This window comes from Solanum verrucosum, unplaced genomic scaffold, assembly GCF_900185275.1.
Source record: "Solanum verrucosum unplaced genomic scaffold, falcon-dt-bn FXZP01000302.1, whole genome shotgun sequence".
Taxonomy (NCBI): domain Eukaryota; kingdom Viridiplantae; phylum Streptophyta; class Magnoliopsida; order Solanales; family Solanaceae; genus Solanum; species Solanum verrucosum.
In genome coordinates, this window is record NW_026019914.1 from 347,758 (window position 1) to 361,350 (window position 13,593).

The 13,593-nt window shown below is 29.9% G+C and overlaps 1 pseudogene; it reads right to left on the reverse strand.

The window, feature by feature from the left end:
- Positions 1–221: 221 nt before the first annotated feature.
- On the reverse strand, positions 222–5,142 carry LOC125822447 (homeobox-leucine zipper protein ANTHOCYANINLESS 2-like; annotated as a pseudogene).
- Positions 5,143–13,593: the final 8,451 nt, after the last annotated feature.

The following is a 13,593-nucleotide window of genomic DNA, read 5'->3' on the forward strand; positions in this document are numbered from 1 at the left end:
ATATCTCATTATTTGAAAAAAAAACACAATAAATACGAATTAAGAGCTAGATTTTAATCTTAAAAGAAACTGAGTTGATACCAAACCATTACTTATTTATTTGTTATGTAGTTTTACACACAAGTTTGACATTGAATCCCTCTTCTATGAATCAAAATAAAAAAAAAAAGAGTCAAAAATAATTAATGTCTGATCAATGGATAACAATTCATCTTGAAGAATCACTTGCATTTGAGAGTAATTTTGATCTTATGAATTGTATGAGAGATGATGTCATTTGTGTCTATGATTGTCTTCGTTGGAAGATTTGTTGTGGTAAGATTGACCACTAACATTTGAAACCTAATAGTCACTAGTGATCCACTATAAAATTCATTATTATTTCCACCATTGTTATTATTTGTAGAATAATCTTGAGATAAATCAGGAACTATCGAAATTCCATTGGGCAAGAGTTTCACACAAGAAGAGTCTCCCCCTTTCATCAGCGTTTTCATTTTTGAAGAATCGACTATTGAATATATTAAAAGAGAACATGTTGCATCTGTGCAAGTGTCTTGAAAGATCAACATGTTATTTTGATTAGCAATGATGTCATCCCCCTACATTTTCAAATCAAAAGAAAATATTATTAATACATCAACAATAAGGTCAAAGAACAAACTTTGTCATGTTTCTAAAATAAGCGATAATTGATTACTCACATTAGCACATAACATAGATACGCAACTCTCAAGATTTTGACCCTTACTAATATGGATAATATTTTTCATGGGACCACTATAGGATAATATATTCCATTGGCTCCTCATATTTTCATTAGTGAAGAATTCAAACAAACATTGTGGTTTTATCGGTAATTGAATTGTCTTTGTGGCACTAAAAACCACACCGATAAGTTCACCAGGGCCCCTAATATTCTTCCTCATCATCAAGTTTGCATCTTTTCCATTTTCTATTTGAATTGTATTTAAGGTTGCACAAAAATTGTGAGTCATGCGTTGAGCCAATATTCTCATACCTATCTCACCCTTTGAATCAACTGCCCCAAATAAAAATTTATCAAAATTAAATTTTTTAATTGGTATTCAAATGTGTAAGAACTTGGTGCAATAATAAAATATTCATGATTACCTGTGGAATTGGCAGACAAATGATGTCATCACTCTCAAGAACTCAGATTGCCTTAGCAAAGAGGACATCCACCTTTGTGCGCCAAATCCTAGACCGGCTTTGATCAAAGGGAGATACAAATGATGAACAAAAAATTCATCATATTCCATATGCTCGATCCAAATAACCTAAAAATATTAACCTAATTACCAATTAAAGTAAAATAATCATTGTTTGAGACAACTTAGAAAACTCAGCAACCAAATCATGGACACAATCACAAGGAATGCATCCTAACAAAAGATTCATGATGGTGTTACAAATAAATATGATAGCAGGGAACATGCACAAAATGTAGAGGAACATTGTAGGCAATTTATTGCAAAAGAAAGTAATATATTTATGTATCTAAATGTATTAATTCAAACAAACCTAAAAGAAAACATAACAAAATTGAACAAAGAGAGCTTCAGTATAAGGTTAGAAGGTCAAACATTAAAATAATTTTTTTTAAAGACGATAGAATATACTCCATACAATTTCAAAATAATTGGAGTTATCAATGCTAAAAGAAAACCAACCTATTCCATTTTGAATAAAATAAAGTATAAAGAATATAAGGAAATAAAAAAATAAAATAACTATATGTTGATCATGAAAAATAATGCATAGAACATATAACCCAATTAATAATGTTTGGGAGTACAATCATCTGCCATAGTGGTGGGAGAAATATACTTTAGTATGTACCTTACATATCACATATGAAAAATATAGAAGTTTAACCTTCATTTATAGATCATAAATTTATGATTAAAAGATATAAAATATGCTCAATAATCTCATTTCTAATTAAAAGTAGACTAATTATGAAAACACAAAATATAGCTATGAAATTAGATAATAGAATAATTTCACAAATATATCGCTTATATTTTAATGATGATAATATAGAAGTTTCACTTTCATTAATAGATTATAAATTTATAATTAAAAGATATAGAATATTCTCAATGATCTCATTTCTAATTAAAAGTTTACTAATTATGAAAAACACAAAATATATAGCTATAAAATTAGATAATAGTATAATTTCACAAATATATCGCTTATATATTAATGATGATAATATAGAAGTTTTACCTTCATTCATAGATTATAAATTTATAATTAAAAGATATACAATATTCTCAATGATCTCATTTCTAATTAAAAGTTTACTAATTATGAAAACACAAAATATATAGCTATGAGATTAGATAATAGTATATTTTCACAAATATATCGCGTATATATTAATGATGATAATATATAAGTTTTAGGAAAAAGGGTCTGAAAAATACTCCAACTTTGGCCGAAATTGCTGTTACAATACCAAACTTTATGGAGGACCTTTTATCCCCTGCACAAATTAATAGTGTATTTTAAAGGTATATATGTGTCCACGTAGACACATTACTATTTAAAATGATGCAATATTTATGATGTCCACGTAGGCACATATATACCTTTGAAATGCACTATTAAATAGTACATGGGGGTAAAAGGTCCTTTACAAAGTTTGGTATCGTAACAACAATTTCGGCCAAAGTTGGAATATTTTTCAGGCCCTTTTCCATAAGTTTTACCTTCATTCATAGATTATAAATTTATTATTAAAAGATAATTAATATTCTCAATGATCTCACTTCTAATTAAAAGCTTACTAATTATGAAAACACAAAATATATAGCTATGAATTCGATGATATTGTAATTTTATGAATTGAAAAGGCATCTTAAATATAAAATACAAACATAAGGTTCATAATTAAGATAAAACTTTCACTGGACTCAACTGACTCTATATAAAAAATTGTCAGCCAAAAATAAAAGCTAGAAGCAAATGTCAAGAGAATCAGTTTTAGAAAATCCTCAATATAGAATGAGCAAGCAACCCAATAATTAAAAAAAAAAAAAACTTAAAGTTATGAAGACCTGCATGGGACTCAAATGATAAACCAATTTGAGTTGAATTGCCTTAGAATAACCATTAGGCATATCTTGAATAATGCAACCAGAAGGGAGCCTTCGACATTTTTCAATTTTATTTTGTTGCGAACCTTCTTTGATTGTGTCGATAGATACATCCACATTAATCCAAGTACCTTCAACATGTTTTTGACAAAAACGTAGAAATTGTATTTCATGGACAGGAACCACATTTGAAATAATTTGTATTTAAGTTTCAATCTGCAAATTAATACTTTCAAGCTATACTTAACGGGCAAAGCGAGCCCCTTTATTCTGAATTAAAGAATTAGGAATCAATCAAATGTTTTGGCCACGTCCCTTTCCGCTCCGAAGAAGAAGGTTTGGATCGCCGAATTGCTCCACATATAGTCCCCCAACCACATTTTCTAAACGAACCAGAGCCAATCCGAATTGATCTTGTAAATATTAGATATGTAATTTCCATCAAATAATGAGTAAGAGATAATACCAATAACACAGTACCACTCTTGCTTTCACCTATGCTAGTAGAAATAACATCAAAAGTATTTGACTTTACCAATAATGCATGGAAACATCTCTATCCATTGACTCTACATATATAAAAAACAATGTTTATAAAAAATATATATAAAATAACAGGTAAACATATTCTTATGTTTATGATTTCAAAGTTAAACTTAATTGACAAAAAAATATGTAACAGTTAGTTGAAGCACCATTAATTAAATAAATATGTTAAATATAATAAAAGTAAGAACAAGAAAAAAAAAATGAAGCAACATTTTTGTCATACTAAATAGGGGGTATAAGTGGTTAACAACTGAAAGTTCTTAACGAATTTATGCGAAAAGGAAATTGGGATGAAAACCAACGTAACTCATTCATCAACATCTCTACAAATATCAGACTATTGCCATCCAAATGACCTTGTGGCTTTTGTTGTGAAATTGCTAGGTTTTATGCCAATAATTGGAATAAAAGATCTATCATATTCTTTCATAGTTAATATTTCCCCACCTCCATCCAAGCTTCTAATCCATAAAGGTTCATAACTCATTGCCAACTTAAGCAACTCATTCAAGGAATCCAAAGCGAGATTTAGTAACATTGATTTATAAAGTGTTAAATCTTTGTTAACTTAGTTTGTGGGTAGACTACTTGATAGATATTTTCCCAAATCAACCTCATATAATGATAAATCGTCCACAACATTTATATCACTAGTTTCATCTCTTCCCGTAACTAGTTCTAACCCAAAATTTTCCATCATGGAATTTAATGATCCCTCTAAGAATGTAGAAGGTCCCAAAAATTTGTTTGTGTGGATAGCAATCCTCGTAAGTTCATTTTTCAGGCGGGCATGCTCATTCAATATTTCCTTCTCATCAACATTTTCATTTCTTATAGTATCTTTATTATGACATGGATCACAAATTAAATTTTCCATGACTTCCTTCATTGCGATATACTATATGAAAAGTTTTTCATTTTCTTGTTGCAACATTCTCTTATCATGTCGTTCCAATTGCATCTGAATAAACAACATCATTCACTTTCATAAGTATTACACAAAAATTTACACAAGGTTAACATGAATGAAGAAAAATATGACATATGGCCATCACCTTCAATATGGATCATTTATTTTGGAACCAAAATTGCACTTATTTTTGGCCCACGGAAAATTTTGTTGCGAGTTCTAATCTAATTTTTTCGTCAAGATGTAAATTTTCTTTGAATACACTAATACCACAAGGAAAATAAATTGAAAAAAATGTTAATCAGCATAAGCATATTAATATATGTAAAGCAATTTGGAATGATACACATACACTTCAAGCTCTTAAATTTGATTGACATTGTATTTATGTCTCTTTGATGAAATACCATGTGGAGAATTCAATTCATCTCCAGATGTACCACCATCTCTATTGTTAGTAATAAAGTTGTCCTCATTTTGATCCTCTCTAGGTCCTCTTGTCATAAGATTAACCAAACTTTCTCTTCTCTCAGTCGTATCAGTATGATCTTCCATTGTTAACTTCTGAACTAATTTATGATGTATCTATTCAATCAAATATCACATGTGACAATCGACACACCAATATTTATACACTTTTTAGATTGATAAAAGTTTTGAAAAAGCAAAATTAAATAATTTTTGAGATATCCTAAAGAGACCCCAAATATCTTTAATTAAGGTAAAATAAAATAAAATAATTCACTGATCTTATTAAACCTACATACCTAAATTTTGTACAATATATCTAATAGCACAAAGTCACAAACTAATAAAGAACTAGATTTAAGAAAGAATTGAACACATAGACTATTCCAACTCATTGACTTATAATTTAATTAGTTTCACGTTGTATAAGCTTATAAAACGATAAAATACTATTAAATCAAAAGATTCTTTTATTCTTCAGTCTTAAATTGATGTTACACTTTATATACCTCATATATCCCTAATTAATTTATTTATATATAAAAACCAATGATCCCATAAAAACTACATTAATAACTTTGAAGGATCTGTAATTATATCAGAAAGTCATAAATTCAGATTTTTTTTTTAGAGAAAACAACCATGTTGATTTTCACCAAACCAATTATTTTCTATTTTTCACACTGCTAAATTATAATAAAAAAATTGTGTACAGCAAAGAAAAAGACACCCCCTTTTTAATTTGATAAATTTCAAATGCTATAATTTAAAAAGAACTTGTATACATGAACAACGTGAGACTTTGGGACCTCTTAAATGTTGATGTTTGAGATGTTTGAGACAAATAGAAAATCAAAGTAATTAAGATAAATACTTGTATAATAGACACTTGAAAAAAAATAGAAATAAAAAATGAATTACTTGATCAATAGATTATTACAAATTTCCTTATCCAAATGGATCCTTCTTTTGTTGTGTTTGTAGAAATTGAAGGGCAATCTCAAATTTTTATATAGATTAACAAGTAACTTTAGACTGATAATAAAAAATGTATTAGTAATAGCTATATATACTACAACTTTATATTGGATAGACTAGAAAAACATGGGCCCACTTTGAATTATTTCCTACTCAGTTAAAAAAACAGATAATTATCAAGATTCTTATCTAGAATTCATTTGATTTTAAAATTCAAACTATCAGTAACTTTTACTTACATTCTATATATGTATTAAAAAATTAGGGTTAAATTAACTGAAGTAACTTTAGTATGGTAATAAAAATATATTATTAATAGCTATATCTGGTAAAAGTTAATTCTTGATAGATCGGAAAAAATTGGCCTACTTTAAAGTCAAATTATCAAGTAATTATTACTTAGATTCTATATTTGTATTGGAAAATCAAGATGATGATACTATTACATGTTGTATTTGTATTAAAAACATCACGATGAAGATCTAGCATCTTAGATGGGTTCAACAGAACTCAATAATTTTGACGCAATTCTATATTTGTGTTAAACTGTAGCATGATAATTTTGACGTATAACTACATAATTTTGACGAAGATCTAACATCTAGCATCTACATGATAATTAAGATACTTTTATTTCGATATAATTAGGTTTCATATGATTTTTATGATTGATCAAAAAATTGAAAAAATAAAAGCAAAATCATTCTAAATATCAAGCATGATACAATTTTTTTTGGATGCGAACTACGTTGTATTTCTCTATTAAAAAAAATATTAAATATGAACGTTCTTGTTGATTGTGAAATATTTTTAGAAAATGAATTTGATAAACATATAAAATCAAATGAAAATTTAATATTACCATATGATAGTGAATTCAACTAGCTCCAAGCGGCGGCAAAGAGGGAGATGGTTATGAGTTCAAAATGGAAAACCCTACTTCTTAGGAATGATAGATAAAAGAACACGACTCTTTTGGACTGGGACTATTTGTTGTTTTTATTTAGTAATTTTATATTTCTTTTTGGGTTAACTTGGACCATTCTATATAAATTTAAGATATGAAAAATTACATAAATACACAACTTAAGATATCACAATATATAAAATTCTTTGCCGTTTTAAAAAAATTACAAAAATCCCCTCTCGGACATCCCTATCTCCCTCAGATACATCTCTATCCCCTCTCAGATGCATCCCTCCTATTAATTAATGTATTATTTGCAATATATCGGACAATCAATAAATGTATATGAAAACAACGAAAAATTTGAGATTTTTATAATTGGGGAACTTCCGAAATAAAATATAATTAGCCCCAAATATATGAGATTTATGTATGTTATACTTCAAGATACGAATAAAATGGAACATTTAGCTCCACAATTTTATTTTATTTTAAAAAGAGTCCACTATATTAATAGAAATGGTAAGGTAATAATTAAATCAACAAACTAATATTAAATGATTTATGTGGATTTTGAAAATTTTATATTACTCCTTTTTCAAAAAATAAATAAATAATATTATATAGATGAAATTGTAACACGCCGTTATTTTCTTATGTTTTAAAAAAATGAGTTTACAATTGACGAGCCAAGTTATCATGTTTTGTGTCAACCATCGAGGAGATGTTAGGTGATTATACAAGAGAATATTTGTACAGGTCATTTGAATTTTCCTTAGACCAAGCTTATAGGCCAAAGAGAGTCTTGAAGCAAAAGCTAAAGTTCTATATAGCTTTATATGTGAGAGATAAAAGGCGAGATTTTATTTTGTTAAAGTTAAATTGATGAAGCTAAATGAAGGAAGGATTACAGTATTACATTTCCAAGAAATTACTTCTAGTAGTTATGAAAATTGATTAACTTATCCTGAAGAATGTTCTTGATGGGATTGGGAAATTCCATGAAGCATTACTTTGGAGGTGAGGTGCATATAGAGACTCAGGAAAGCTTTCCCAAGTGGTGCATACTTTTAGAGAATGGAACCTAATGGCAGATTTTTTCACTAACGTAGTTTTTGATTTTTTAGGCACAATTACCTTTTCTTCATTTAAGAAGTTACCAACAAAGGAAAAATAAATACTTCATATGGACAAACAACAAATCCCAAGCATGCGAATCAAGAGAATTCAAAATACTCAATACAATCAACATGTTCAAAACGCAACACTCATCTAATACAAAAGGACACAAACATGGATAATACATAAAGGAGCAATGCATGTATATAATGGTCAAATCTGAACAATTCTTTCACAATTTGGTCAAGATTTCACTAACATGTGAATTGATTACCAACTTATTGTGGTCTCATCTGTTCACGCTTATGAAAATGAAATTTTGACTAGTGGTCTATGTTTAACATATGTTTAATAGTGGTATCCGCTCCCGGGGCTCAGCCTGTTGACGAAAATCACTAGCCAAATTGTAGATATACGGGAAAATACTGACAAATCCTAGACAACAAAAAAGATTTGAACTTGTAAATGGATAGTTCCCGGAAGCTTTTCATCTCTTAGTGCTAGAAGACGTCTTTGTTTATTCGGATTTCATGGCATATGTGAGAATTTTAGGTGTTTTTGGTGAAATCTTAATTGAGCTTGAAGGAAAGGAGTGTATTTGAGTATTTGTCAATCCAACTATCTCACGCCGCCGGCCATAGTCCTTTCTTCTCCGATGGAATCACTGTTGAAGAGTGAGCTGAAAAGACTTTGGTGTTTCTTAATTGATTGTTTGGTCTTTTGTTCTTGTTTTTTAAACGTGGGAGGAGTTCTGCCCATTTTATGTACAGTTTATGTTCTTATGATAAATAAAAGGGAAATCTAAGCAAATGCCCCATAAATACAAATTAATTACCAATATATACCCCTTTACGTTGATGCTCCCCTAAATAATTACAATAGATGTCGAAATGATAATGTTTTCTTAAGCGATACTATATCAGTGTGTATATATATATATATATATATATAAAGAGTAGAAGTTACAAGTAGGATGAAAAGACATAAGTTATAAATTTTGTTAGACACTAAATGAATTAATAATTATTCATTGATTTTATTTGTAAAAATAAATAAATGAATGTGAACATCAATAGTAAAAATAGAAAAATGAACTAGACAATAAAATGAATGGCGACTACATAAAAGTTGTAAATATATTTCAAACAAAAAAGAATAGTGACAAAATCAGATAGTTACATACCAAAGAACTGATATCATAGAATTAATATTATTCTTTTTGTAAGCATAACAAAAATGAAGTTTCTGATCATCATAATTTCTTTTTCTTGAAATGAGATAATTATATTAACTATGTTTCATAACCAAAAAAAATAATTGAATAGTAAAGAACTAAATGAGTAGCATTGTCAATACATGTAGGTAAGTTATTTATACAATTTAAAGTTTAAAAAAATTCTAACAAAAGTAGCTAAGTTCCTAATATTTATAAGACTATATATAACATTTATATTCATGTTAGTATTAGATATATAGACAATGTTGATATTTCTGTTCATTTGCGACATGTTAGATTTTCTCATCTTTTTTTAAACATATAAAATATATAAAAAAAATTGCATTTCTTAAGTGCAAACTATTCATATGTATATAGTAGAATAAAACATTTATCGTGGTGAAGTACATTGAACAAAAGATCATATTTAGAAATAACAATATATTGCATTACGTTAAAAATATTTTTATGTTTTAATTTCCTTCATCTTTATAAAAGTACTGATTCTCCGAACAAATTTTGATTCCGTAAAAAAAATTGAAGTTCTTTATTGAGTTTTTATTATTACATTTGTTTATTATATTTTTTTAACATTAATTATATAATTATATATATCATGAAATGAAACATACAAAAGTTATGAATAATATTTAAAAGTAGAAATAACAATTAAGATGAAAAGACATGAGTTATAAATTTTGTTCGACACCAAATGCATTAATAATTATGCATTTATTTTATTTGTAAAAAGAAATAAATGAATGTGAAAATAAAGAGTGAAAATACAAAAATGAACTAAAAAGAATAAAATAATTGGTGACTACATAAAACTTATAAATATATTTCAAACAAAAAAGAATAGTGACAAACCCAAATTATTACATACCAAAGAAAATGACATCATAGAATTAACATTTCTTTTTAAAACATATTTTGCAAGCATAATAAAAATGAAATTCCTGATCATCATAATTATTTTTTGTTGAAATGAGACAATTACATTAACTATGCTTCATAACCAAAAAAAAAAAGTAGAATAGTAAAGAACTAAATGAGTAGCATTGTCAATACACGTAACTAAGTTATTCATGGAAATTAAAGTTTAAAAACATTCTCACAAAAGTATCTAAGTTACTAATACTACTCAAAGTAAATAAAATCTAGCAAAAATAATCTCTAATTATGCTTGACAAAAAAATCTATAGGCCCTTTCTTAGGAATCACGCAAATTCCTCAATTTTTTGTGTTTATTAGCCCAAAAATCTGGCGCCTGGAGCATCTAAAATTTTTTTATCAAAAAACTTAATGAGGACCTCTGTATTGAGTTGGAGAATTATCACGTATACTCACACCATTTTTTTCATGCCCATTTCCACTTTTACCTACCCTTTTTAGGGGTCACGCAAATTCCTTAATTTTTCATTTGTATTAGCTCATGGATCTGGCGCCCGAAGCACCCAAAATTGTTTTTTCTCAAAACACTTTATGTGGACCTCCGTATTAAGTTGGGGAACCATCCGTATTCTCACACCATTTTTTTACGCACATTTCTTCCTCTACAGGTCCTTTTTATGAATCGTGCTAATTCCTCAATTTTTCGTGTGTATTAGCCCATGCATCTGACGCCCTGTTTAATGCTCTATAGGCCCTTTTTGGTTCACACTGTTGTCATTCGCACTCATCCTTTCACCTGATCAACACAACTAACAACACAAAGGTAAGTTGATTCAACTACAACTCAAATAGATCACAATTTAAACTATGATAAATGAATTCTAAACACCACTCCCCGACAACGGCGTCATTTTGATTAACTTTCAAACACCTCATCGGATAATAGGTGTAAATGATTGTAATCTAGTATAAGTCCAACAAGTGAGTTGGGGTCGATCCCACACGAAGCAGTACAATTTCGAATTCAATAATGAAGTTATGAATGCGATTTAAATGGTTGTAGGAATAGGAATTATCGAAAACATTTAATTAAATCAAAAGGTTGACATCAATATCAGGTGGGGGATTTTTATATCAGATAGGTGTCACAACTACAACAATTAACAAGAATAATCAAATGAGTAAGAGGTACTTGGAGGAATGACCGACTAATTGGCAATTCTCGCTCAATGGGTGTTAGGTAATTACTAAAAGCTACTAAATCTTCATTAGTAGGATCCCCCTTAAATGAGATAATTTTCTTTCAAACAACTACCTCGTTTTAATTGAATTCGTTCGGACCTCAACAAGCTAAATAAAAAATCAGCCCACAACCTCACTACATCTACTCTCTCGAGCTAGATAGGTAGAACGGGACAAAATATTCACTCTCTTGAGTTGAACCCACAATTACCCAATCACTACAAATGCTAGTTTATCAACTTAGTTTTACACTTCTCTCTCAAGCAAGCATAAAACACTAAATCACATTGAAATAAACATTCAACAAAGCAATTTAACCGCACCAACAAATCAGACCCACTTCGAATTAACGCTACAATCAATAATTTCTAACACCCATTCAACTAAATTAAGAAATTAGTCACATGGTCAAACCCCCAAGAATAGGGTTTCAGCTAATCATCATCAAAGGAGAAAATTCAATACCTATCACATGCTCCATAGTTGGGTATTGATTTCCAAATTCTTAAAATGAATAAATCTTGCTTTAATTATAACACCCAACTAGAAATCTCAAGAAAAATGCTTCAAACCAACAAAAATAGTGTTTTTGTTCTCAATCTCTCTTTTCATAATGTTTGGAATATCCTTTCTCTTCAAAAAAACATATCAATTTATACTGATCCAAAATTTGGCCTTTTTGGGGCCAATTGGCGAGGAAAGTCGTGCTTCTGGTCGGCGAATTGCCAATCACTGTTGTCCATCACCCTCTTAGCTTAGTTTTCATCTCTATCGTACTCTAACTTTGGCAGTCTGATTCAGGGTTCGCCGAGTGGTTCGGCGATGCACCCTTTGTTCCTTTTTATCTCCACTCTGCTTGCAGCTTCAGTGATAGTCTTGTGCACTTTAGCGGACACAACCCCTCTTCGTCGATCCATTCGGCGAGTCTCCAATAGGGAACATCCTTCGCCCAAATTTCTCTCGTCTCAAAGGTGGTGTTCTGTCAAATTGGGCGGGCTAAGAGCCACTCGGCGGTCCTACGAGTGTTCTTGGCGATCACCAGGGTCGCTTTTCTCCACTCTTTTAGCTTGTTGATTCCTTTTTTGTCCGGTAGTGTCCTTGCCTTGCTCCTTAGCCTGTAATGCGGCAAATTATCTCTCTAACATCATTTTTAAAGCATAAATTTAGCATTTGAGGAAACTTATACTATCACAACAAAGCTCTAAATGAGTCAAAATCTCGGACTCATCAACACCCCCAACTTATACTTTTGCTTGTCCTTAAGTAAAATTTAAGATCAACAGTTCAATAAGGATGTCTACAAACAGTGTTGCATCAGACTCAACATAAATGCACACAACAAGGTACAAACTACTCATACAATGCTCAATTGTGCACTCGAAGATTCAAATTGTGACTCACAATTATTAAGGATACTCAAGTTCACAATACTTGCTTCAAATGCAATTTTAAGCTCAACAAAGGTACTCAAATGTCCTCACAACAAAGATGATTCCACATTCATACAAAATTCTTAATTTAAAGTCCCGGAATCACATACAACTCTCACACTCAAAAAGACGAACACATGCATGACTCCACCCATAGGCTTGCCCTTATTTTCCAATCGAAATTCATCTCAGCTCACTAAAGATCACAAAGGCTTTTTTAAGGCTTGTAACGGGGCTTAGTGTAATGGTATGGTCATTTAGACTTGGTGGCTTCTACCTTCATGAAGTGTGGCCTAAAAATCACTCTTTCTCTTTCTCTTTCACATTCAAGCATGTTCAAACTCCATCCAATTATTCAACTAGACATGAATCACCAGATACCCCATTTTTCACTATGTTCACATACTTTATTTCACAATTCTTGCCCTTTTTCAATCTTTTTCTTTTGTTTCCTCTGTTTTTTTTTTACGTGGAGGGGTTTCATCTTTTTCAATACAATCCATCAAAGGGGGAATTCTTCACACTTCTTGACTTTCCTTCTTTTTCACCGCACCCCCAACTTAGGCTTTTGGCCTAAGTTGGCTATTTAAACATACTAATACTTCAATAAGGTTTTAGGTGGTGGGATAAAGAGGTCAAAGTTGCTCAAGTTTCTTCCAAGGAAAGGATAGGCTAAAAAGGTGCAAAGCTAGGTTCACACATCTCACAAGATTGGCCACAAAGAGGTATAATGTCAAATTGGCTCACTCTTC